The 27,949-nt window shown below is 37.2% G+C and overlaps 1 long non-coding RNA gene across 1 annotated transcript in view; it reads left to right on the top strand.

Annotated features, from left to right (window-relative positions):
- The window catches only part of LOC111169884 (uncharacterized), a 45,044-nt gene extending 17,552 nt beyond the window's left edge, over positions 1–27,492 (top strand). The window contains exon 3 of the long non-coding RNA XR_002643303.3: positions 186–27,492. This is a non-coding gene — a long non-coding RNA (uncharacterized LOC111169884). The remainder of the gene's footprint in view (positions 1–185) is intronic.
- The last annotated feature ends 457 nt before the right edge of the window (positions 27,493–27,949 follow it).

Here is a 27,949-nt window from a genome sequence, read left to right on the forward strand (position 1 = left end):
GAAATGTAGAGTTGACAACTGTAAACCACATATATTTTGGATGGAAAATAAAATTATCATGTAACTAATTTTAAATGAGTCTTTGAGGTTTGGGATAACTGTAGGATAACCTACAATTGCAGAATAACCTACAATTATCCCAAAGGTTTTTGATCTGCCTGAAACTCTTCCTTCATTTTCAACAGTTGGTGCTGGAACAACTGGATATCAACATGCAAAAAAAAAGAATTTGGATTCCCTACCTCACTTCATATGCAAAAATTAACTCAAAATGAATCACAGCCCTAAATGTAAGTGATATAACCCTTAGAAGAAATCATAGGAGTAAATCTTTGTGATCTTGGGTTAAGCAGTTATTTCTTACGTGCAACATCAAAAGCACAAATGATATTGCACAGCAAAGGAAACCATAAACAAGACCAAAAGATAACCCTCAGAATGGGAGAAAATATTTGCAAATGAAGCAACTGACAAAGGATTAATCTCCAAAATATACAAGCAGCTCATGCAGCTCAATATCAAAAAAACAAACAACCCAGTCCAAAAATGGGCAGAACACCTAAATAGACATTTCTCCGAAGAAGATATACAGACTGCCAACAAACACATGAAAGAATGCTCAACATCATTAATCATTAGAGAAATGCAAATCAGAACTACAATGAGATATCATCTCACACCAGTCAGAATGGCCATCATCAAAAAATCTACAAACAACATGGGCTTCCCTGGTGGTGCAGTGGTTGGGAGTCCGCTTGCTGATGCAGGGGACATGGGTTCGTGCCCCGGTCCGGGAAGATCCCACATGCCACGAAGCAGCTGGGCCCGTGAGCCATGGCCGCTGAGCCTGCGCGTCCGGAGCCTGTGCTCCGCAATGGGAGAGGCCACAACAGTGAGAGGTCCACGTACCGCAAAAAAAAAAAAAAATCTACAAACAATAAATGCTGGACAGGATGTGGAGAAAAGGGAACCCTCTTGCACTGTTGGTGGGAATGTAAATTGATACAGCTCCTATGGAGAACAGTATGGCGGTTCCTTAAAAAACAAAAATAGAACTACCATATGACCCAGCAATCCCACTATTGGGCATATACCCTGAGAAAACTATAATTCAGAAAGAGTCATGTACCAAAATGTTCATTGCAGCTCTATTTACAATAGCCAGGACATGGAAGCAACCTAAGTGTCCATCAACAGATGAATGGATAAAGAAGATGTGGCACATATATACAATGGAATATTACTCAGCCATAAAAACAAAGGAAATTGAGTTATTTGTAGTGAGGTGGATGGACCTAGAGTCTGTCATACAGAGTGAAGTAAGTCAGAAAGAGAAAAACAAATACCGTATGCTAACATATATATATGGAATCTAAGAAAAAAAAAAGGTCATGAAGAACCTAGGGGTAAGACGGGAATAAAGACACAGACTTACTAGAGCATGGACTTGAGGATATGGGGAGGGGGAAGGGTAAGCTGTGACAAAGTGAGAGAGTGGCATAGACATATATACACTACCAAACGTAAAACAGATAGCTAGTGGGAAGTAGCCGCATAGCACAGGGAGATCAGCTAGGTGGTTTGTGACCACCTAGAGGGGTGGAATAGGGAGGGTGGGAGGGAGGGAGACGCAAGAGGGAAGATATATGGGAACATATGTATATGTATAACTGATTCACTTTGTTATAAAGCAGAAACTAACACCATTGTAAAGCAATTATACTCCAATAAAGATGTTAAAAGAAAAACACAAATGATAAAAGAAAAAGTGATAAATTTAATCAAAATTTAAAATTTTGCAGTTAAACAGCACCATCTAGAAATGGAGAAGACAACCTATAGAGTGGGAGAAAATATTTACACGTATGGAATTTATCAAATGAGGGTCTTATTTTTGGAATATTTTTAACTACTTTTACAACTCAGTGACAAGATTTTTAAAAATTTTTAAATGATCAAAAGATTTGAACAGACATTTCTCAAAAGAAGATACAGGAATGACCAGTAAGCACATGTTCAATGTCATTAGTTATTAGAGAATTAAAAATCAAAATCACAGTGATATACCACTCCACACACACTAGAATAGCTATTACAAAAAAACAATCAGCTTTTCACCATTGATTATGATGTTAGCTGTGGGTTTGTCACATATGGCCTTTATTTGTTGAGGTATGTTCCCTGTATGCCCACTTTCTGGAGAGTTTTTGTCATAAATGGATGTTGAGTTTTATCAAAAGCTTTTTCTGCATGTATTGAGATGATTATATGGTTTTTATTCTCCAGTTTGTTAATGTGGTATATCACACTGATTGATTTAAGGATATTGAAAAATCCTTGCATCCCTGGGATAAACCCCACTTGATTATGGTGTATGATTCTTTTAATGTATTTTTGGATTCGGTTTGCTAGTATTTTGTTGAAGATTTTTGCGTCTATGTTTATCAGTGATACTGGCCTGTAATTTTTTTTGTGTGTGAGTGGTATCTTTGTCCGGTTTTGGTATCAGGGTGATGGTGACCTCATAGAATGAGTTTGGAAGTGTTCCTTCCTCTGCAAGTTTTTGGCATAGTTTCAGAAGGATAGGTGTTGACTCTTCTCTGAATGTTTGATAGAATTTGCCTGTGAAGCCATCTGGTCCTGGACTTTTGTTTGTTGGGAGTTTTTTAATCACAAGTTCAATTTCAGTACTTGTAGTTGGTCTGTTCATATTTTCTATTTCTTTCTGGTTCAGTTTTGGGAGATTGTACCTTTCTAAGAATTTGTCCATTTCTTCTAGGTTTTCCATTTTATTGGCATATAGTTAGTTGTAGTAGTTTCTTATGGTCCTTTGTATTTCTGTGGTGCCCATTGTAACTTCTTTTTCATCTCTAATTTTATTGATTTGGGCTCTCTCCCTTTTTTTTCCTTGATGAGTCTGCCTAAAGATTTATCAATTTTGTGTTTTTCAAAGAACCAGCTTTTAGTTTCATTGATGTTTTCTATTGTTTTCTTAGTCTCTATTTCATTTATTTCTACTCTGATCTTTATGATTGCTTACCTTCTACTAACTTTGGGTTTTATTTGTTTTTCTTTCTCTTGTTACTTTAGGGATATGGTTAGGTTGTTTATTTGAGATTTTTCTTCTTTCCTGAGGAAAGTTTGTATCACTATCAACTTCCCTCTTAGAACTACTTTTGCTGCATCCCATAGGTTTTGGATCATTGTGTTTTCATTTTCATTTGTCTCTTGGTGTTTTTTTATTTCCTCTTAGATTTCTTCAGTGATCCATTGGTTATTCAGTAGCATATTATTTAGCCTCCACGTGTTTGTTTTTTGCAGTTGTTTTCTTGTAGTTGATTTCTAATCTCATAGCATTGTGGTCAGAAAAGATGCTTGATATGATTTCAGTTTTCTTAAATTTACTGAGGCTTACTATCCTGGAGAATGTTCCATGCACACTTGAAAAGAACGTATATTCTGCTGCTTTCAGATGGAATGCTCTCTAAATATCAGTGAAGTCCATCTGGTCTAGTGTGTCATTTAAGGTCTGTGTTTCCTTATTGGTTTTCTGTCTGGATGATCTGTCCATTGATGTAAGTGGGGTGTTAAACTCCCCCACTATTATTGTGTTACTTTCAATTTCTCCTTAAGTTTGTTAACATGTGCCTTATATACTGATGTGCTTCTGTGTTGGGTGCATATATATTTACAATGACCATAACTTCTTCTTGGATTGACCCCTTGATCATCATGTGTTGTCCTTCTTTGCCTCTTGTAACAGTCTTTGCTTTAAAGTCGATTTTGTCTGATACGTGTATTGCTACTCCAGCTTTCTTTTGATTTCCATTTGCATGGAGTACCTTTTTCTATCCCCAAACTTTCAGTCTCTAGATCTGAAGTGGGTTTTTAAAAAAAATTAATTTATTTCTTTTTACCTTTATTGGAATATAATACTTTACAGTGGTGTGTTAATATCTGCTTTACAACAAAGTGAATCAGTCATACATATACATATGTTCCCATATCTCCTCCCTCTTGCGCCTCCCTCCCACGCTCCCTATCCTACCCCTCCAGGCAGTCACAAAGCACCGAGCTGAACTCCCTGTGCTATGCGGCTGCTTCCCACTAGCTATCTACCTTACGTTTGGTAGTGTATATATGTCCATGCCTCTCTCTCGCTTTGTCACAGCTCACCCTTCCCCCTCCCCATATCCTAAAGTCCATTCTCTGGTAGGTCTGTGTCTTTATTCCTGTCTTACCCCTAGGTTCTTCATGACATTTTTTTTTTTTTTACATTCCATATCTATGTGTTCACATACAGTATTTGTCTTTCTCTTTCTGACTTACTTCACTCTGTATGACAGACTCTGGGTCTATCCACCTCATTACAAATAGCTCAATTTCGTTTCTTTTTATGGCTGAGTAATATTCCATTGTATATATGTGCCACATCTTCTTTATCCATTCATCCGGTGATGGGCACTTAGGTTGTTTCCATCTCCGGGCTATTGTAAATAGAGCTGCAATGAACATTTTGGTACATGACTCTTTTTGAATTATGGTTTTCTCAGGGTATATGCCCAGTAGTGGGATTGCTGGGTCATATGGTAGTTCTATTTTTAGTTTTTTAAGGAACCTCCATACTGTTCTCCATATTGGCTGTACCAATTCACATTCCCACCAGCAGTGCAGGAGTGTTCCCTTTTCTCCACACCCTCTCCAGCATTTATTGTTTCTACATTTTTTGATGATGGCCATTGTGACTGGTGTGAGATGATTTCTCATTGTAGTTTTGATTTGCATTTCCCTAATGATTAATGATGTTGAGCATTCTTTCATGCGTTTGTTGGCAGTCTGTATACCTTCTTTGGAGAAATGTCTATTTAGGTCTTCTGCCCATTTTTGGATTGGGTTGTTTGTTTTTTTTGGTATTGAGCTGCATGAGCTGCTTGTAAATTTTGGCAATTAATCCTTTGTCAGTTGCTTCATTTGCAAATATTTTCTCCCACTCTGAGGGTTGTCTTTTGGTCTTGTTTATGGTTTCCTTTGCTGTGCAAAAGCTTTGAAGTTTCTTTAGGTCCCATTCGTTTATTTTTGTTTTCATTTCCATTTCTCTAGGAGGTGGGTCAAAAAGGATCTTGCTGTGATTTATGTCATAGAGTGTTCTGCCTATGTTTTCCTCTAAGAGTTTGATAGTTTCTGGCCTCACATTTAGGTCTTTAATCCATTTTGAGCTTATTTTTGTGTATGGTGTTAGGGAGTGATCTAATCTCATACTTTTAAATGTAGCTGTCCAGTTTTCCCAGCACCACTTACTGAAGAGGCTGTCCTTTCTCCACTGTACATTCCTGCCTCCTTTATCAAAGATAAGGTGACCATGTGTGCGTGGGTTTATCTCTGGCCTTTCTATCCTGTTCCATTGACCTATCTTTCTGTTTTTGTGCCGGTACCATACTGTCTTGATTACTGTAGCTTTGTAGTATAGTCTGAGGTCAGGGAGCCTGATTCCTCCAGCTCCGTTTTTCGTTCTCAAGATTGCTTTGGCTATTCGGGGTCTTTTGTGTTTCCATACAAATTGTGAAAGTTTTTATTCTAGTTCTGTGAGAAATTCCAGTGGTAGTTTGATAGGGATTGCATTGAATCTGTAGATTGCTGTGGGTAGTAGAGTCATTTTCTCAATGTTGATTCTTCCAATCCAAGAACATGGTATATCTCTCCCTCTCTTTGTATCATCTTTAACTTCTTTCATCAGTGTCTTGTAATTTTCTGCATACAGGTCTTTTGCCTCCTTAGGTAGGTTTATTCCTAGATATTTTATTCTTTTTGTTGCAGTGGTAAATGGGAGTGTTTTCTTGATTTCACTTTCAGATTTCTCATCATGAGTGTATAGGAATGCAAGAGATTTCTGTGCATTAATTTTGTATCCTGCAACTTTACCAGATTCATTGATTAGCTCTAGTAGTTTTCTGGTAGCATCTTTAGGATTCTCTATGGATAGTATCATGTCATCTGCAAACAGTGACAGCTTTACTTCTTCTTTTCCGATTTGGATTCCTTTTATTTCCTTTTCTTCTCTGATTGCTGTGGCTAAAACTTGCAAAACTATATTGAATAAGAGTGGTGAGAGTGGGCAACCTTGTCTTGTTCCTGATCTTAGTGGCAATGCTTTCAGTTTTTCACCATTGAGGAGGATGTTGGTTGTGGGTTTGTCATATACGGCCTTTATTATGTGGAGGAAAGTTCCCTCTATGCCTACTTTCTGCAGGGTTTTTAATCATAAATGGGTGTTGAATTTTGTCAAAAGCTTTCTCTGCATGTATTGAGATGATCATATGGTTTTTTTCCTTCAATTTGTTAATATGGTTTATCACATTGATTGATTTGCGTATATTGAAGAATCCTTGCATTCCTGGAATAAACCCCACTTGCTCATGCTGTGTGATCCTTTTAATGTGCTGTTGGATTCTGTTTGCTAGTATTTTGTTGAGGATTTTTGCATGTGTGTTCATCCGTGATATTGGCTTGTAGTTTTCTTTCTTTGTGACATCCTTGTCTGGTTTTGGTATCAAGGTGATGGTGGCCTCGTAGAATGAATTTGGGAGTGTTCGTCCCTCTGCCATGTTTTGGAAGAGTTTGAGAAGGATAGGTGTTAGCTCTTCTCTAAATGTTTGATAGAATTGGCCTGTGAAGCCATCTGGTCCTGGGCTTTTGTTTGTTGGAAGATTTTTAATCAGTTTCAATTTCAGTGCTTGTGATTGGTCTGTTCATATTTTCTATTTCTTCCTGATTCAGTCTTGGCAGGTTGTGCATTTCTAAGAATTTGTCCATTTCTTCCAGGTTGTCCATTTTATTAGCATAGAGTTGCTTTTTAGTAATCTCTCATGATCTTTTGTATTTCTGCAGTGTTAGTTGTTACTTCTGCTTTTTCATTTCTAATTCTATTGATTTGAGTCTTCTCCCTTTTTTTCTTGATGAGTCTGGCTAATGGTTTATCTATTTTGTTTATCTGCTCAAAGAACCAGCTTTTAGTTTTATTGATCTTTGCTATCGTTTCCTTCATTTGTTTTTCATTTATTTCTGATCTGATTTTTATGATTTCTTTTCTTCTGCTAACTTTGGGGGTTTTTGTTCTTCTTTCTCTAATTGCTTTAGGTGCAAGGTTAGGTTGTTTATTCGAGATGTTTCCTGTTTCTTAAGGTGGGCTTTTATTGCTCTAAACTTCCCTCTCTGAACTGCTTTTGCGTCATCCCATAGGTTTTGGGTCGTCGTGTCTCCATTGTCATTTGTTTCTGGGTATTTTTTAATTTCCTTTTTGATTTCTTCAGTAATCACTTCGTTATTCAGTACTGTATTGTTTAGCCTTCATGTGTTTGTATTTTTTATAGATATTTTCTTGTAATTGATATCTAGTCTCATGGCATTGTGTTTGGAAAGGAAACTTGATACAATTTCAGTTTTCTTAAATTTAACAAGGCTTGATTTGTGACCCAAGATATGATCTCTTCTGGAGAATGTTTCATGAGCACTTGAGAAAAATTTGTATTCTGTTGTTTTTGTATGGAGTGTCCTATAAATATCAATTAAATCCATCTTGTTTAATGTATCATTTAAAGCTTGTGTTTCCTTATTTATTTTCTTTTTGGATGATCTGTCCATTGGTGAAAGTTGGGTGTTAAAGCCCCCTAACATAAATGTGTTACTGTCGATTGCCCTTTTTACGGCTGTTAGTATTTGTCTTATGTATGGAGGTTCTCCTATGTTGGGTGCATAAATATTTACAATTGTTATATCTTCTTCTTGGATCGATCCCTTGATCATTATGTAGTGTCCTTCTTTGTCTCTTCTAATAGTCTTTATTTTAAAGTCTTTTTTTTCTGATATGAGAATTGCTACTCCAGCTTTCTTTTGGTTTCCATTTGCATCGAGTATCTTTTTCCATTCCCTTACTTTCAGTCTGTATGTGTCCCTAGGTCTGACGTGGGTCTCTTGTAGATGGCATATATATTGGTCTTGTTTTTGTATCCATTCAGCCAATCTGTGTCTTTTGGTGGGAGCTTTTAGTCCATTTACATTTAAGGTAATTATCGATATGTATGTTCCTGTTTCCATTTTCTAAATTGTTTTGTGTTCGTTATTGTAGGTCTTTTCCTTCTCTTGTGTTTCTTGCTTAGAGAAGTTCCTTTAGCATTTGTTGTAATGCTGGTTTAGTGGTGCTGAACTCTCTCAGGTTTTGCTTGTCTGTAAAGGTTTTAATTTCTCCATCAAATCTGAATGAGATCCTTGCTGGGTAGAGTAATCTTGGTTGCAGGTTTTTCTCCTTCATCACTTTAAATATGTCCTGCCACTCCCTTCTGGCTTGCAGAGTTTCTGCTGAAAGATCAGCTGTTAACCTTATGGGGATTCCCTGGTGTGTTATTTATTGTTTTTCTCTTGCTGCTTTTAATACGCTTTCTTTCTATTTAATTTTTGACAGTTTGATTAATAAGTGTCTTGGCGTATTTCTCCTTGGATTTATCCTGTATGGGACTCTCTGTGCTTCCTGGACTTGATTAAATATTTCCTTTCCCATATTAGGGAAGTTTTCAACTATAATCTCTTCATATATTCTCTCAGTCCCTTTCTTTTTCTCTTCTTCTTCTGGAACCCCTATAATTCGAATGTTGTTGTGTTTATTGTTGTCCCAGAGGTCTCTGAGACTGTCCTCAGTTCTTTTCATTCTTTTTTCTTTATTCTGCTCTGCAGTAGATATTTCTACTATTCTATCTTCCAAGTCACTTATCCGTTCTTCTGCCTCAGTTATTCTGCTATTGGTCCCATCCAGAGTATTTTTCATTTCATTTATTGTGTTGTTCATCGTTGTTTGTTTCATGTTTAGTTTTTCTAGGTCCTTGTTAAATGTTTCTTTCATTTTGTGTATTCTATTTCCAAGATTTTGCATCATCTTTACTATCATTATTCTGAACTCTTTTTCAGGTAGACTGCCTATTTCCTCTTCATTTGTTAGGTCTGGTGGGTTTTTATCTTGCTCCTTCATCTGCGTTGTGTTTTTCTGTCTTCTCATTTTGCTTATCTTACTGTGTTTGGGGTCTCCTTTTTGCAGGCTGCAGGCTTGTAGTTCCCGTTTTTTTTGGTGTCTGTCCCCAGTGGCTAAGGTTGGTTCAGTGGGTTGTGTAGGCTTCCTGGTGGAGGGGACTTGTGCCTGTGTTCTGGTGGATGAGGCTGGATCTTGTCTTTCTTGTGGGCAGGTCCACGTCTGGTGGTGTGTTTTGGGGTGTCTGTGGACTTAGTATGATTTTAGGCAGCCTCTCTGCTAATGAGTGGGGTTGTGTACCTGTCTTGCTAGTTGTTTGGCATAGGGTGTCCAGCACTGTAGCTTGCTGGTCGTTGAGTAAAGCTGGGTGCTGGCGTTGAGATGGAGATCTCTGGGAGGTTTTCGCCATTTGATATTATGTAGAGCTGGGAGGTGTCTTGTTGACCAGTGTCCTGAAGTTGGCTCTCCCACCTCAGAGGCACAGCACTGACTCCTGGCTGCAGCACCAAGAGCCTTTCATCCACACGGCTCAGGATAAAAGGGAGAAAAAGTAGAGAGAAAGAATTAGTAGAAGTAGGACGAAAGAGAGAAAGAAAGGAAGGAAGGAAGAAAGAAGAAAAGAAGGAAAGAAAGAAAGAAAGGAGGGAGGGAGGGACGGTGGGAGGAAGGAAGGAAGGAAGGAGGGAAGGAAGGAAAAAAGAAAGAAGATAAAGTAAATAAAATAAAGTAAAATATAGTAAAGTTATTAAACTAAAAAATAATTATTAAGAAAAAAATTTAAAAAAAACAACAAAAAAAAACGGTGGGATAGAACCTTAGGACAAATGGTGGAAGCAAAGCTATACAGACAAAATCTCATACAGAAGCATATGCATACACACTCTACAAAAAGAGGAAAAGGGGAAAAAGTCATAAATATTGCTCTCAAAGTCCACCTTCTCAGTTTGGGATGGTTCGTTGTCTAAAAGAGGGAAGGAAGGAAAGAAAGAGAGAAAAGATAAAGTAAAATAAAATAAAGTTATTAAAATATATTATTAAGAAAAATTTTTTTTTAAAAAATGGACACATAGAACCCCAGGACAAATGGTGGAAGCAAAGCTATACAGACAAAATCTCACACAGAAGCATACACATACACACTCACAAAAAGAGAAAAAGGGGAAAACATCATAAATCTTGCTCTCAAAGTCCACCTCGTCAATTTGGGATGATTCGTTTTCTATTCGTGTATTCCACAGATGCAGGGTACATCAAGTTGATTGTGGAGCTTTAATCCGCTGCTTCTGAGGCTTTTGGGAGGTCTGAGGTCTTCTGCAAGTGTTCCGTAGGTGTCCTGTAAGAGTTGTTCCACGTGTAGATGTATTTCTGGTGTATTAACGTGGCTGCAGTTGGAAGCCTCAGTTTCTTGCCACATGGATCTCTCCATAGGCGTGATATGGAAGCTCATGATATGGAAGCTGGCTTACCCCAGGATGAGTGATCCGGCCCGCTGTCCCCAGGACGGTCGTGGCTTCGCCCTCCAGGGCCCCTCCAGAGCTGGCAGCCTCAGTGAGGCCGCCCCCCCCTCGGGCTCTGGGGCAGTTCTGTGACGGTAGAGGGAAGAGACCCCGAGCCGGGAATTCCAGCTCTTCGGAAACGTGGGCTCCGTTCTCTGAAGTGGGTCTTTTGTAGACAGCATATGTCTTGTTTTTGTATCAATTCAGCCACTCTAGGTCTTTTGGATGGAGCATTTAATCCATTTATATTTAAGGTGATTATCAGTATGTATGTTCTTATTGCCATTTTGTTAATTGTTTTGGATTTGTTTTTGAAAGTCTTTATTTTCCTTTCTTTCCTCTTTGTTCTTTTGTCTTCTGATATGATGACTATCATTAATGTTGTATTTGGACTCCTTTTTCTTTTTTGTGTGTATATCTATTGCAGACTTTTGGTTTGCAATTGCCATGAGGTTTGATATAGCAGACTATACATATATGTGATTGTTTTAAGTTGTTGATCTCTTAATTTCAAATGCATTTCAAATATCCTGAATTTGTACTCTCCTTCTCTCCTGATTACTGGATTAGATATCATATATTACATCTAACTGTTTTTTTTTGTTTTTGTTTTTGTTTTTTTTGCTGTATGTGGGCCTCTCACTGCTGTGGCCTCTCCGTTGCGGAGCACAGGCTCCAGACGTGCAGGCTCAGCAGCCATGACTCATGGGCCCAGCCACTCCACGGCATGTGGGATCCTCCTGGACTGGGGCAAGAACCCGTGTCCCCTGCATCGGCAGGCGGTCTCTCAACTGCTGTGCCACCAGGGAAGCCTCGTCTAATTGTTTTGTGTATCCCTTAACTGCTTATTGTGGATATAGATGATTTTATTACTTTTATCTTTTGACCTTCCTACTAGTTTCTGTGTGGACAAAAAGCATTTCCTCTAAGATCAGGAACAAGACAAGGATGTCCACTATCACCACTTTTATTCAATATAGTTTTGGAAGTCCTAGGCACAGCAATCAGAGAAGAAAAAGAAATAAAAGGAATCCAAATTGGAAAAGAAGTAAAACTGTCACTGTTTGCAGATGACATGATGCTATACATAGAAAATCCTAAAGATGTTACCAGAACTACTAGGTCTCATCAATGAATTCAGTAAAGATGCAGTATACAAAGTTAATACACAGAAATCTGTTGCATTTGTATACATTAAAGATCTGAAAGAGAAATTAAGGGAATAATCTCATTTATCATCGCATGCAGAAGAATAAAATACCTAGGAATAAACCTACCTAAGGAGACAGAAGACCTGTATGCAGAAAACTGTAAGACACTAAGAAATAAATTGAAGATGACACAAACAGATGGAAAGATATACTGTGTTCGTGGACTGTTAGAATCAACAGTAGTCAACGTTAAAATGACTGTTCTACTCAAGGCAATCTACAGATAAAATGTTATCCCTATCAAGTTACCAATGGCATTTTTCATAGAACTAGAAAAAAGAATCTTAAATTTGTATGGAAACACAAAAGACCCTGAGTAGCCAAAGCAATCTCGAGAAAGAAAAATAGAGCTGGAGGAATCAGGCTCCCTGACTTCAGACTGTACTACAAAGCTGCACTCATCAAAACAGTATGGTACTGGCATAAAAACAAATATAGATCAATGAACAGGATAGAAGGTCCAGAAATAATCCCACACACCTATGGACAGTTAATTTACAACAAAGGTGACAAGAATATACAATGGAGAAAAGACATTCTCTTCAGTAACTGGCGCTCGGAAACTGGGCAGCTACATGTAAAAAAATGAAGTTAGAACATTCTCTAACACCATATACAAAAATAAACTCAAAATGGATTAAAGACTTAAATGTAAGAACTGATACTATAAAACTCCTAGAGGAAAACATAGGCAGAACACTCTTTGATATAATTTGCAACAATACCTTTTTGGATCTGTCTCCTAGAGTAAAGAAAATAAAAACAAAAGTAAACAAGGACCTAATTAAACTTAAAAGCTTTTGCACAGTAAAGGAAACCATAATCAAAACAAAAAGGTAACCTACAGAATGGGAGAAAATATTTGCAAATGATGTGAATGACAAAAGATTAATTTCCAAACTATACAAACAGCTCATACAGCTCAATATCAAGAAAACAAACAACCCAATCAAAAAATGGGCAGAAGATCTAAATAGACATTTCTCCAAAGAAGACATACAGATGGCCAAAAGGGATATGAAAAGGTGCTCAACATCACTAATTATTAGAGAAATTCAAATCAAAACCACAGTGAGGTATCACCTCACACTGGTCAGCATCAACATCATTAAAAAGTCTACAAGTAACAAATGCTGAAGAAGGTGTGGAGAAAAAGGAACCCTTGTACACTGTTGGTGGGAACGTAAATTGGTGCAGCCACAATGGAGCAACAGTATGGAGGTTCCTTAAAAAACTAAAAATCGAGTTACCGTATGATCCAGTGATCTAGTCCTGAGCATATATCCAGAGAAAACTAATTCGAAAAGATACATGCATCCCAATGTTCATTGCAGCGCTATTTACAATAGCCAAGACATGGAAGCAACCTAAATGTCCATCAACAAATGGATGGATAAAGAAGATGTGGTATATATACACAGTGGAATATTACGCAGCCATAAAAAAGAATGAAGTAATGCCATTTGCAGCAACATGAATGGACCTAGAGATTATCATACTGAGTGAAGTAAGCCAGACAGAGAAGGAAACATATCCATATGATATCACTTATGTGGAATCCAAAAAGTGGATTACACTTGTATCCAAAAAGTGGATACAAGTGAACTTATGTACAAAACAGAAATAGACCCACAGACATAGAATGAAAACTTATGGTTACCAAAGGGGAAAGGGTGGGATAAATTAGGAGTTTGGGATCAACAGTATACTGCTATATATAAAATAGATAACCAACAAGGACCTACTGTTGCACAGGGAACTAATTTTTTTGTAATAAACTATAAGGGAAAATAATCTGAAGAAAGAATAGATATGTATATATATGTATAACTGAATTACATTGCTGTACACCTGACACTAATACAACATTTTAAGTCAACTATACTTCAATTAAAGAAAGTCAATAACAAGTGGTGAAGATGTGGAGAAATTGAAACACTGCTGGTGGGATTTTAAAATGGTCAGCTACTTTGGAAAGCAGTTTGGCATTTCCTCAAAATGTTAAACATAGAGTTGCCATACTACCCTGGAATTTCTTTCCTAGAAAAATCCTCCAAGAGAAATAAAAATATATGTTTATACAAAGACTTGAAGGTGAGTGTTCATTGCAGCATTATTTACAATAGCCAAAATAGTGGAAACAACCCAAGTGTCCACAAACTGTTGAACAGATGAACAACATACGGTATATCCTTACAGTGGAATATTATTCAGCCATGAGAAGGAAATAAGTACTATGCATGCTGTACCATGGATGAACCTCAAAAATACTATGCACAGTTAAGGAAGCCAGACACAAAGACCACATATTTGTTTGGCCAAGAAGTTCATTTGGGTTTTTCATAAGATCGTAGGGAAAAACCCAAACGAACTTTTTGGCCAACTCAGTATATGATTCCATTGGTATGAATTGTCCAGAGAAGTCACTGATCTAGAGACAGGGCACTGGAAGTGAGAGTTGAGTACATGGTCATGATGTTTCCTTTGGGGTGATGGAAATATTTAAAATTAAATTGTGGTGATGGTTGCACACCTCTGTAAATACACTAAAAAAACATCGAAGTGTACACTTAAAACAGGTGAGTTTTATTGTATGTAAATTATATCTCAGGAAGCTGTTTTTTCAAAAATTGTCTTTCATTTATCCTTTTCTCCCTTTTTTCCTCCTTTGCTGCTTTCTTTTCTTCCCTTCCTTACTTTTTCGTTTCTCCTTACTCTTTCCCCAACTCTTAAACACAGATGAGCATTTAAAACATAAATGTTCAGCAAGCATCCATGCTACTACTCCTCGAGTCATACATTGAATATTTCTAGCTGCTCAGAGGGCTCCCAACATACAAGTGCCAGCTATCCTCACTTCTACCGGAGTCACGTTCTCATTTTTAAAAAAATATTCTTAATACTGTGTGTTTATGACTCTATTTCTGGGTCTGTTCTCACAACCATGATGTTGAATGAAAGAAACCAGACACAAAAGTATGCATAATGTGTGAATATCTGTATCTATACCTATCTATTTAAAAAAACAAGCAAACATAGTGTTTAGGGATGCACACAGTGAAAGTGTCTTGGAGTTGATCATTCTAAGGCAATTTTACATGGTAACCAGTGGGCCTTTTCAATATGTAAATTCAAGCCTTAATTTATCTCTGGAAAGTTTTCTTGGATTATACTTTTAAATATTTGTTCTGTTCCTTTGTTTTGTTTTCCTTCTTCAGGGATTCCTAGTATATGTATGTTGGCTCTTCTTTGCCTGTCTCCTGTTTAAACCATTTTCTCTCTGATCCTTTTCTTAATCTCATTTAAAATTTTTCTGTGTTATTTTCCTGCTTTTCTTTGATCGTCCTTATATTTCTATTTGATTGTATTCCTCTTTGGGCATTTTGAAATTTAGTCTTTATTTCTGATATGACTTTATATTTTGCTTCCTTTCCATTCTTCAATCAACTCATGTTTTATTTCTTTGCCTATTTCTTTTAAGTTTTGAATTTTTCATGCAAGGTGTTTTTCAGATCTTTATGCACTTGTTTTAGGCTAATACAGATTGGACTGTTGTGTTACAGTTTTCTTCTGTTTTATGGTTTTAGGGAGGTTTTCATCAGCTGAAATGTTCTGACTCCTCTTTTCTGTTTTCTTCTCATTTTAGCTTTTTATAGATTAAAACTACATATGTATGCATTCCATGAACAATATTGGTACATTTGGTGAGTTACAAAATTCACACTTTAAGAATCCCCTCTCTCTCTCCTGGCAATGTAGCTAAGTGCATTTTCCTTAATAGACGGCTTGGGGGAAGGATATACATGTGAGGGGGAATTTTATGCATCCTTTGACTTTTTGTCTTTTTTCTCTTCGAAGGTGCTATGTTTCCCTCTCTTGTATATATATTTTTTCCTTTTACCATCCAGGCTTCAGAAGTGATTCCTCCTCTTTTTTTCTAGCATTTTTTTGTGAGGATGTTCAAATATACAGAAAAGTTGAAGTAATTTTCCAGCCAACACACATATACTTATCACTTAGATTCTACAGCTAACATTTTACAGTTTTCACTTACCATATTGGTGAAACTATTCCTCTATCTATCCGTTAATCCATTTTATTTTTGATGCATTTCAAAGTAAATTGTCCACGTTACTGCATTTCCCCTTAAATGCTTTATCATGAATATCATTAAATAGAACACAATATTTTTTTTTACAATTGCTAATGTAAAATATACATACAAAGAAATGCACAAATATTTAGTATATATTTGCTAAGTTTTAATAATTGCATACATCTGTGTAACCCAAACCACTATCAAGATATAGAACACCACCAGCACCCTAGACAGTTTCCTTATTCCACTTCCCAGTAAATCCTCTACCCCATACTGACAGAGATAACATCATTCTGCTTTTTCAACCATGGATTAGTTTTGCTTATTCTAGAATTTCATATTAATGAAACCATACAGTGTGTATGTTTTTGTGTAGGCTTATTTCACTCAGCATGTTTTTGAGATTCATCCATTGCTGTTTTTGTTTTGTCAGTAATTCATTCCTTTTTATTTCTGAGTAGTAGTCTATTGTGTGAATATAGCAAATATTGCTTATTTATTCTCCTCATGGCCTTTTGTATTGTTTCCAATTTGAGGCTATTAGGAAAAAGCTGCTATGAACATTCTTGTGCATGTATTTTTGCATACATGTGTTCCATTTCTGTTAGGTAAAGTGAGGTGTGGAATTGATGAGACATAGGGTATTGAGCTTTACAGGAAACTGGCTGACCTTTATCCAAAGTAGTTGTACAATTTTACACTCCTATCAAAAATGTTAAAGGATTCTCTTGGTCTGCAACATTGCCAAGATTTAATTTTGTCATCTTTTAAATTTTAGCCATTTGTAAGTCTTCTTTTGTGAAATTCAAAACTTCTGCCCTATTTCCTTGAGTTATTTCTCTTTATGCTATTGAGTTGTAGGAATTCATACATTTTGGTACCATTCCTTTGTCAGATATAGGTTTGCAAACGTTTATTCCTAGTCTTTGGCTTACCTATTAAATTTATATATGTATCTTTGAAGAGCATAAAATTAACTGTGATAGTCTAATTAATCCATTTTATCTCTGATGCTTAATGTTTCCTTGACCTGCCTAGGAGATTTTTGCCTACATTCAAGTCATGAAGATATTCTAAGTTTTCCTTTAAAAGCTTTATGATTGTAACTTTTATGTCTAGATCTACAATCCATCTCAAGTTAAATTTTATGTATGCTGGAGATAGGGGTTGATGTTCTTTTTTTTTTTCCCCCTATGGGCATCCAGTTATTCCAACAATATCTGTTGAAAACCTTTCCTTTCCCCATTGAATTTTTCAGGCAACTTTGTTGAAAATCAAATGATAATATAAGTTAGGGGTCTATTTCTGGCTCTCTATTCTGGTCCATTGATCTATTTATACTTATATACACTATATGTACTCTACTATAGTATCAAACTGTCTTGATTTCTGTAATGTTCTAGTAACTCTTGAAATTGAGTAGTTAATTCCTTCAAGTGTATCTTTCTTCAGTTTTACTTTGTATATTATAGGTTCTTTGCACCTCCACATACATTTTAGAATCAGCTGGTTAATTTCTGCAGTATGGCTGGTGGGATTTTCATTAGGATTATGTTGAATCTATGAATCAATTTGAGGAAAATGGATATCAACAATATTGAACCCTCCAACCCATGTGCGTGGTATATCTCTCATCTTATTTAGACCTCCTTTAATTTCTCTCAGCAAGGATTTATGGGTTTTAGTGTACAGGTCTTTAGTTAATTTATTCCAAAGTAGTTTGTGTTTTTGTTGCTGTTGTTGTAAGTGCAGTTTTAAAAATTTCATTGCTAATTATTAGCTGCTGGTGCATAAAACACAATTGAGTTTTTAAAATATTAATCTTACATACTATGACTGCAAAATTCACTCATTAATTTTGTTAGTTTTTTTGTAGATTCCTTAGGATTTTCTGTGTAAATAATTATGCCGTTTGAAAATTGAAACAGATTTACTTTTTCCTTTCTGATCTTTATATCTTTCATTTCATTTTCTTGCCTTATTAGAATGGCTAGGACTTCCAGTTCCAATAGAAGTAGTATGAGTGAACAACTTTCTCTTGTTTCTGATCTTAGGGGGAAATATTAAATATTTCATCATTAATATGATATTAGTTGTATGTTATTTGGAGATACCCTAGATCGCTCTGAAGGAGTTTCCTCTATTCCTAGCTTGCTGAGAGTTTTTGTCATGGAAGGGTGTTGCTTTTTTTTTTTTCCCCTGAAAAATAATCCTTCTCTCCTAGAAACAATGCCTTTCAAAGCTGCCACTTGAGTCCCATAAACTTTAATGTCCCTTCCTTTTGGTTATATTACTCTGATCTGTAATACTGTTTTTCAGAATTTTAAATTATTTAACAGCTTCATTGACATGTAATTCACATACCATATAATTCACCCATTTAAATTGTTCAATTCAGTGGTTGCTAGTATATTCACAGACAAGTACAACCATCACCACAGACAATTTTTAGAACATTTTCATCACCTTAAGAAGAAACATGATATCCTTTAGCTATCACACTTATCCCTCCATTCCTTGTCCCCAGCCCTAAGGAACAACTAATCTACTTTCTGTCTCCATAGACATCCCTATTCTGGACTTTCTCATGAATGAAACAGTGTGGTCTTTTGTGACTTGCTTCTTTCTCTTAGCATAGTGTTTCCAAGGGTCATCTATACTGTAGCATATATCAGTACTCCATTCCTTTTAATGGCCACATAATATTTCATTGTTTGAATATACCACGTTTCGTTAATCCATTCATCCACTGTTGGACATTGGGTTGTTTCTACCTTTTGCCTATTGTGAATAGTGCTGCTATAAACATTCATGTAGAAATTTCTGTGTGGACATGTATTTTTACTTCTCGTGTTCTATTTCCTAGAGTGGAATCCTGGGTGATATGGTAATCTTCTGTTTAATTGTTTGAGGAAATACTAGGTTGTTTTCCTAAGTGTTGGGCTACTTTTACACTCCCACTGGCAGTGTATCAGAGTTCAAATTTCTGCACAACCTCACCAACAATTACTATCTGACTTTTCAATTCTAGTCATCCTGCTGGGCACGAAGTGGTATCTCATTGTGATTTTGATTTGCATTTTCTTTATGACTAATGATGTTGAGCATTGTTTCATGTGCTTGTTTGCCACTTGGGTCTCTTCTTTGGAGAAATGTCTATTCACATTTGCCCATTTTAAAAACTGGATTGGGGGAGGAGCTTCAAGGTGGTGGAAGAGTAAGATGTGGAGATCACCTTCCTCCCCACAAATACATCAGAAATACATATGCATGTGGAACAACTCCTACAGAACACCTACTGAACACTGGTAGAAGACCTCAGACCTCCCAAAAGGCAAGAAACTCCCCATGTACCTGGGTAGGGCAAAAAAACCCAAAAAACAGAGACAAAAGAATAGGGACGGGACCTGCACCAGTGGGAGGGGGCTGTGAAGGAGGAAAGGTTTCCACACACTGGGAAGCCCCTTCGCAGATGGAGACTGCGGGAGGCAGAGAGGGGGAGCTTTGGAGCCACGGAGGAGAGCGTAGCAACGGGTGTGGAGGGCAAAGTGGAGAGATTCCCGCACAGAGGATCGGTGCCGACCAGCGCTCACCAGCCCAAGAGGCTTGTCTGCTCACCCGCCTGGACAGGTGGGGGCTGGGAGCTGAGGCTTGGGCTTCAGTCGGATCCCAGGGAGAGGACTGGGGTTGGCTGCATGAACAGAGCCTGAAGGAGGCTAGCGCACCACAGCTAGCCGGGAGGGAGTCCGGGAAAAAGTCTGGATCTGCCTAAAAGGCAAGAGACTTTTTCTTGCCTCTTTGTTTCCTGGTGCCGAGGAGAGGGTCTTCAGAGTGCCACTTAAAGGAGCTCCAGAAATGGGCGTGAGCCGTGTCTATCAGCGCGGACCCCAGAGACAGGCATGAGATGCTAAGGCTGCTGCTGCCGCCACCAAGAAGCCTGTGCACAAGCACAGCTCACTCTCCACACCTCCCCTCCCAGGAGCCTGTGCAGCCCACCACTGCCAGAGTCCCGTGATCCAGGGACAACTTCTCCGGGAGAACGCACAGCATGCCTCAGGCTGGTGCAATGTCACGCCGGCCTCTGCTGCTGCAGGCTCGCCCCACATCCGTACCCCTCCCTCCCCCTGGCCTGAGTGAGCCAGAGCCCCCGAATCAGCTGCTCCTTTAATCCCGTCCTGTCTGAGCAAAGAACAGACGCCCTCAGGCAACCTACATGCAGAGGTGGGTCCAAATCCAAAACTGAACACCGGGAGCTGTGCGAACAGAGAAAGGGAAATTTCTCCCAGCAGCCTCAGAAGCAGCAGATTAAATCTCCATAATCAACTTGATGTACCCTGCATCTGTGGAATACCTGAATAGACAACGAATCATCCCAAATTGAGGACGTGGACTTTGGGAGCAATGATATATATATATATATTTTTCCCCTTATTCTCTTTTTGTGAGTGTCTATGTATATGCTTCTGTGTGTGATTTTGTCTGTATAGCTTTGCTTTTACCACTTGTCCTAGGGTTCTGTCCTTTTTTTTTTATTACTTAAAAAATTGTTTTTTTCTTAATAATTATTTTTTATTTTAATAACTTTATTTTATTTTACTTTATTTTATCTTCTTTCTTTTTTTTTTCCCCTTTTATTCTGAGCCATGTGGATGATAGGATCTTGGTGCTCCAGCCAGGTGTCAGGGCTGTGCCTCTGAGATGGGAGAGCCAAGTTCAGGACACTGGTCCACAAGAGACCTCCCAGCTCCATGCAATATCAAACGGTGAAAATCTCCCAGAGATCTCCATCTCAACGCCAAGACCCAGCTCCACTCAACAACTAGCAAGCTACAGTGCAGGACACCCTCTGCCAAACAACTAGCAAGACAGGAACACAACCCCATCCATTAGCACAGAGGGTGCCTAAATCATAATAAGGCCACAAACACCCCAAAACACACCACCAGACGTGGACCTGCCCACAAGAAAGACAAGATCCAGCCTCATCCACCAGAACACAGGCACAAGTCCCCTCCACCAGGAAGCCTACACAACCCACTGAACCAACCTTAGCCACTGGGGACAGACACCAAAAACAACGGGAACTACGAACCTGCAGCCTGCAAAAAGGAGACCCCAAACACAGTAAGATAAGCAAAATGAGAAAACAGAGAAACACACAGCAGGTGAAGGAGCAAGGTAAAAACACACGAGACCTAACAAATGAAGAGGAAATAGGCAGTCTACCTGAAAAAGAATTAAGAATAATGATGGTAAAGATCCAAAATCTTGGAAATAGAACGGAGAAAATACAAGAAACGTTTAACAAGGACCTCGAAGAACTAAAGAGCAAACAAACAGTGATGAACAACACAATAAATAAAATTAAAACTTCTCTAGAAGGAATCAATAGCAGGATAACTGAGGCAGAAGAACGGATAAGTGACCTGGAAGATGAAACAGTGGAAATAACTGCCATAAAGCAGTATAAAGAAAAAAGAGTGAAAAGAATTGAGGACAGTCTCAGAGACCCCTGGGACAACATTAAACACACCAACATTCGAATTATAGGGGTCCCAGAATAATAATAATAAAATAAAAGGAACTGAGAAAATATTTGAAGAGATTATAGTTGAAAACTTCCTTAATATGGGAAAAGAAATAGTTAATCAAGTCCAGGAATCACAGAGAGTCCCATACAGGATAAATCCAAGGAGAAACACACGAAGACACATATTAATCAAACTGTCAAAAATTAAATACAAAGAAAACATATTAAAAGCAGCAAGGGAAAAACAAGAAATAACACACAAGGGAATCCCCATAAGGTTGAGAGCTGACCTTTCAGCAGAAAGTCTGCAAGAAGAAGGGAGTGGCAAGACATATTTAAAGTGAAGGAGAAAAACCAACCAAGATTACTCTACCCAGCAAGGATCTCATTCAGATTTGATGGAGGAATTAAAAGCTTTACAGACAATCAAAAGCTAAGAGAATTCAGCACCACCAAACCAGCTTTACAACAAATGCTAAAGGAACTTCTCTAGGCAGGAAACACAAGAGAAGGAAAAGGCATACAATAATAAACCCAAAACAATTAAGAAAATGGTGATAGGAACATACATATTGATAATTACCTTAAAAGGAAATGGATTAAATGCTCCAACCAAAACACACAGACTGGCTGAATGGATACAAAAACAAGACCCATATATATGCTGTCTACAAGAGACCCACTTCAGACCTAGGGACACATACAGACTGAAAGTGAGGGGATGGAAAAAGATATTCCATGCAAATGGAAATGAGAAGAAACCTGGAGTAGCAATTCTCATATCAGACAAGATAGACTTTAAAACAAAGACTATTACAATAGACAAAGAAGGACACTACATAATGATCAAGGGATTAATCCAAGAAGAAGATATAATAATTGTAAATATTTATTCACCCAACATAGGAGCACCTCAATATATAAGGAAAATGCTAACAGCCATAAAAGGGGAAATCGACAGTAACACCATCAGAGTAGGGGACTTTAACACCCCACTTTCACCAATGGACAGATCATCCAAAATGAAAATAAATAAGGAAACACAAGCTTTAAATGATACATTAAACAAGATGGACTTAATTGATATTTATAGGACATTCCGTCCAATAACAACAGAATACACATTCTTCTCAAGTGCTTATGGAACATTCTCCAAGATAGATCATATCTTGGGTCACAAATCAAGCCTTGGTAAATTTAAGAAAATTGAAATCGTATCAAGTATCTTTTCTGACCACAATGCTATGAGACTAGATATCAATTACAGGGAAATATCTGTAAGAAATACAAACACGTGGAGGCTAAACAACACACTACTTAATAACCAAGAGATCACTGAAGAAATCAAAGAGGAAATCAAAAAATACCTAGAAACAAATGACAGTGAAAACACAACGACCCAAAACCTAGGAGATGCAGCAAAAGCAGTTCTAAGAGGGAAGTTTACAGCTATACAAGCCTACCTTAAGAAACAAGAAACATCTGAAATAAACAATCTAACCTGACACCTAAAGCAATTAGAGAAAGAAGAACAAAAAAACCCCAAAGTTAGCAGAAGGAAAGGAATCATAAAGATGAGATCTGAAATAAATGAAAAAGAAATGAAGGAAACTATAACAAAGATCAATAAAACTAAAAGCTGGTTCTTTGAGAAGATAAACAAAATTGATAAACCATTAGCCAGACTCATCAAGAAAAAAAGGGAGAAGACTCAAATCAATAGAATTAGAAATGAAAAAGCAGAAGTAACAACTAACACTGCAAAAATACAATTGATCATGAGAGATTACTACAAGCAACTCTATGCCAAAAAATGGACAACCTGGAAGAAATGGACAAATTCTTAGAAATGCACAACCTTCCGAGACTGAACCAGGAAGAAATAGAAAATATGAACAGACCAATCACAAGCACTGAAACTGAAACTGCGATTAAAAATCTTCCAACAAACAAAAGCCCAGGACCAGATGGCTTCACAGGCGAATTCTATCAAACGTTTAGAGAAGAGTTAACACCTATCCTTCTCAAACTCTTCCAAAATATAGCAGAGGGAGGAACACTCCCAAATTCATTCTACGAGGCCACCATCATTGTGATACCAAAACCAGACAAAGATGTCACAAAGAAAGAAAATTACAGGCCAATATCACTGATGAACACAGATGCAAAAGTTCTCAACAAAATACTAGCAAACAGAATCCAACAGCACATTAAAAGGACCATACACTATGATTAAGTGGGTTTTATCCCAGGAATGCAGGGATTCTTCAATATACACAAGTCAATCAACGTGACACATCATATTAACAAATTGAAGGAGAAAAACCATATGATCATCTCAATAGATTCAGAGAAAGCTTTCAACAATATTCAACACCCATTTATGATAAAAACCCTGCAGAAAGTAGGCACAGAGGGAACTTTCCTCAACATAATAAAGGCCATATATGACAGACCCACAGCCAACATAGTCCTCAATGGTGAAAAAACTGAAAGCATTTCCACTAAGATCAGGAACAAGACAAGGTTGCCCACTCGCACCACTATTATTCAATATAGTTTTGCAAGTTTTAGCCACAGCAATCAGAGAAGAAAAGGAAATAAAAGGAATCCAAATCAGAAAAGAAGAAGTAAAACTATCACTGTTTGCAGATGACATGATACTATACATTGAGAATCCTAAAGATGCTACCAGAAAACTCCTAGAGCTAATCAATGAATATGGTAAAGTGGCAGGATATAAAATTAATGCACAGAAATCTCTTGCATTCCTATACATTAATGATGAAAAACCTGAAAGTGAAATTAAGAAAACCTTCCCATTTACCATTGTAACAAAAAGAATAAAATATCTAGGAATAAACCTACCTAAGGAGACAAAAGACCTGTATGCAGAAAATTATAAGATACTGATGAAAGTAATTAAAGATGATACAAATAGATGGAGCAATATACCATGTTCTTGGATTGAAAGAATCAACATTGTGAAAATGACTCTACTACCCAAAGCAATCTACAGATTCAATGCAATCCCTATCAAACTACTGCTGGCATTTTTCACAGAAGTAGAACAAAAAATTTCACAATTTGTATGGAAACACGAAAGACCCCGGATAGCAAAAGCAACCTTGAGAACGAAAAACGGAGCTGGAGGAATCAGGCTCCCTGACTTCAGACTATACCACAAAGCCACAGTAATCAAGACAGTATGGTACTGGCACAAATACAGAAAGATAGATCAATGGAACAGGATAGAAAGCCCAGAGATAAACCCACGCACATATGGTCACCTAATCTTTGAAAAACGAGGCAAGAATATACAGTGGAGAAAGGACAGCCTCTTCAATAAGTGGTGCTGGGAGAACTGGACAGCTGCATGTAAAAGAATGAAATTAGAACACTCAATAACACCATACACAAAAATAAACTCAGAATGGATTAAAGACCTAAATTTAAGGCCAGACACCATCACACTCTTAGAGGAAAACATAGGCAGAACACTCTATGACGTAAGTCACAGCAAGATCCTTTTTGACCCACCTCCTAGAGAAATGGAAACAAAAACAAAAATAAACAAATGGGACCTAATGAAACTTCAAAGCTTTTGCACAGCAAAGGAAACCATAAACAAGACCAAAAGACAACCCTCAGAATGGGAGAAAATGTTTGCCAGTGAAGCAACTGACAAAGGATTAATCTCCAAAACATACAAGCAACTCATGCAGTTCAATATCAAAAAAACAAACAACCCAATCCACATATGGGCAGAAGACCTAAATAGACATTTCTCCAAAGAAGTTATACAGACTGCCAAGAAACACATGAAAGAATGCTCAACATCATTAATCATTAGAGAAATGCAAATCAGAACTACAATGAGATATCATCTCACACCAGTCACAATGGCCATCATCAAAAAATCTACAAACACTAAACGCTGGACAGGGTGTGGAGAAAAGGGAACCCTCTTGCACTGTTGGTGGGAATGTTAATTGATACAGCTCCTATGGAGAACAATATGGAGGTTCCTTAAAAAACTAAAAATAGAACTACCATATGACCCAGCAATCCCACTACTGGGCATATACCCTGAGAAAACCATAATTCAAAAAGTGTCATGTACCAAAATTTTCATTGCAGGTCTATTTACAATAGCCAGGACATGGAAGCAACCTAAGTGTCCATCATCGGATGAATGGATAAAGAAGATGTGGCACATATATACAATGGAATATTACTCAGCCATAAAAAGAAACGAAATTGAGCTATTTGTAGTGAGGTGGATGGACCTAGAGACTGTCATACAGAGTGAAGCAAGTCAGAAAGAGAAAAACAAATACCATATGCTAACACATATATATATGGAATCTAAAAAGAAGAAAGGTCAGAAGAACCTAAGGGCAAGACGGGAATAAAAATGCAGACCTACTAGAGAATGGACTTGAGGATATGAGGAGGGGGAAGGGTAAGCTGTGACAAAGTGAGAGAGTGGCATGTACATATATACACTACCAAACATAAAATAGATAGCTTGTGGGAAGCAGCCTCATAGCATAGGGAGATCAGCTCTCAGCTTGGTGCTTTATGACCACCTAGAGGGGTGGGATAGGGAGGGTGGGAGGGAGGGAGATGCAAGAGGGAAGAGATATGGGGACATATGTATATGTATAACTGATTCACTTTTGTTATTAAGCAGAAACTAACACACCATTGTAAAGCAAGTATACTGTAATAAAGATGTTTAAAATAAAAAAAAGAAAGACTGGATTATTTTTCTTTTTATTATTGTAATAGTTACTTATGTATTCTAAATACAAATCCCTTATTAGATATATGCAAAAATGTTCTCCCATTTTGTGGGCTGTCTTTTCACTCTCTTGTTTCTTTTGAAACACAAACCTTTAAAATTTTTATTTAGTCCAACTTCCGTATTTTTTCTTTTAGCATTTTTACTTTTATTGCCATAGCTAAGAATCTCTTACCATAGCTAAGAATCTCTTACCAAGTGCAAGGTCATGAAGAATTTTTTAATTTTATTTTTTATTGTGGTAAATTATGCATAACATAAAATTTTGCATTTTAACCATTTTAAGTGGACTTTTCAGTGGCATTAAGTACATTCACATTGTTGTTCAACCATCACCATTACCCATCTCCAGAACTTTTTCATCAAACCAAACAGAAACTCTGTCCGCATTAAACAGTAACTCCCTATACTCCACTCCCCCGTCCCTGGTACTTTTTGTCTCTATGCATTTGACTATTATAGGTACCTCAGATAGGTAGAATTATACAATATGTGTCCTTTTTTATCTGGCTTATTTCACTTAGTATTGTCTTCAAGGCTTATCTATGTTGTAGCATATATTAGAATTTTATTTCTTAAAGCTGAATAATATTCCAGTGTATGCATATCACATTTTGTTGATCAGTTCATCTGTTGATAGATATTTGTGTTGTTTCTTCCTTTTGGCTATTTTGAATAATGCTTCTGTGAACATTGTTGTACAAATATCTGTTTGAGCCCAGGTTTTAAGTCTTTTGTATATATACCCAAAGTAGAATTGCTGGATCAAATGGTAAATCAATGTTTAAGTTTTTGAGGAACTGCAAGGTCATCAGGATTTACATCTCCATTTTCTTCTTGGAGTTTTATAGTTTTTGCTCTTACATTTAGGTCTTTGATCCATTTTCAGTTAACTTATATGTATACATGGTATAAGGTAAAGTTCTAATTTCATTGCTTTGCATGTGGCTATCCAGTTGTCCTATTACCATTGTTGAAAAGACTCTTCTATCCCCACTAAATGGTGTTGGCAACCTTACAGAAAATCAGTTGACCACAGATGTATGAGTTTATTTCTAGACTCACAATCTGTTACACTGATCTATATATCTATCCTGGTACTAGTTTTGAAACTGGGAAATGTGAGTCCTTTTACTTTTTTCTCTATTTTCAGGATTATTTTGGCTCTTCTGATTCCTTTGCAATTGCATGTGAATTTTAGAATCACCTCATCATTTGTATAAGGAAGTCAGCTAGAGTTCTCTTAGGGATTGCACTGAATCTGGAGATCAGTTTGGGGAATACTGCTATCTTAACAATATTGTCTTGATCCTTGAAAGTGGGAAGCTTTTCCATTTCTTTAACTGCTTTCAACAATGCATTGTATTTTTCAGAGTATAAATTTTGCACTTCTTTTGTTAAATTTATTCCTAAGTACCTTATTCTTTTTGATGCTATTATAAAAGAAATTCCTTTCATAATTTCATTTTCAAATAGACCATTGCAAGTGTATAGAAATACAGTTAATTTTTGTACATGATCTTGTATCCTGAAACCTTGCTGAACTCATTTCTTAGTTCTAAAAGTTGTCAGTGGGTTCCTTAGAATTTTCTATGTATAGGATCATACCATCTGTGAATAGAAATACTTTCATTTCTTCCTTTCCAAACTAAATGTCTGTTCCTTACTTTTCCTGTTTAATTGCCCAGGATAGAACCTCCTGTACAATGTTGAATAGAAGTGGTGAAATCATAAATCCCTGTCTCATTCCTGATCTTACGGGAAATGATACAGTCTTTCATCAAGTATGATGT

The sequence above is a fragment of the Delphinapterus leucas genome, chromosome 16 (assembly GCF_059928025.1).
Source record: "Delphinapterus leucas isolate spDelLeu-1000000601 "Yukka" chromosome 16, BTC_Dleu_Yukka2, whole genome shotgun sequence".
Lineage (NCBI taxonomy): Eukaryota > Metazoa > Chordata > Mammalia > Artiodactyla > Monodontidae > Delphinapterus > Delphinapterus leucas.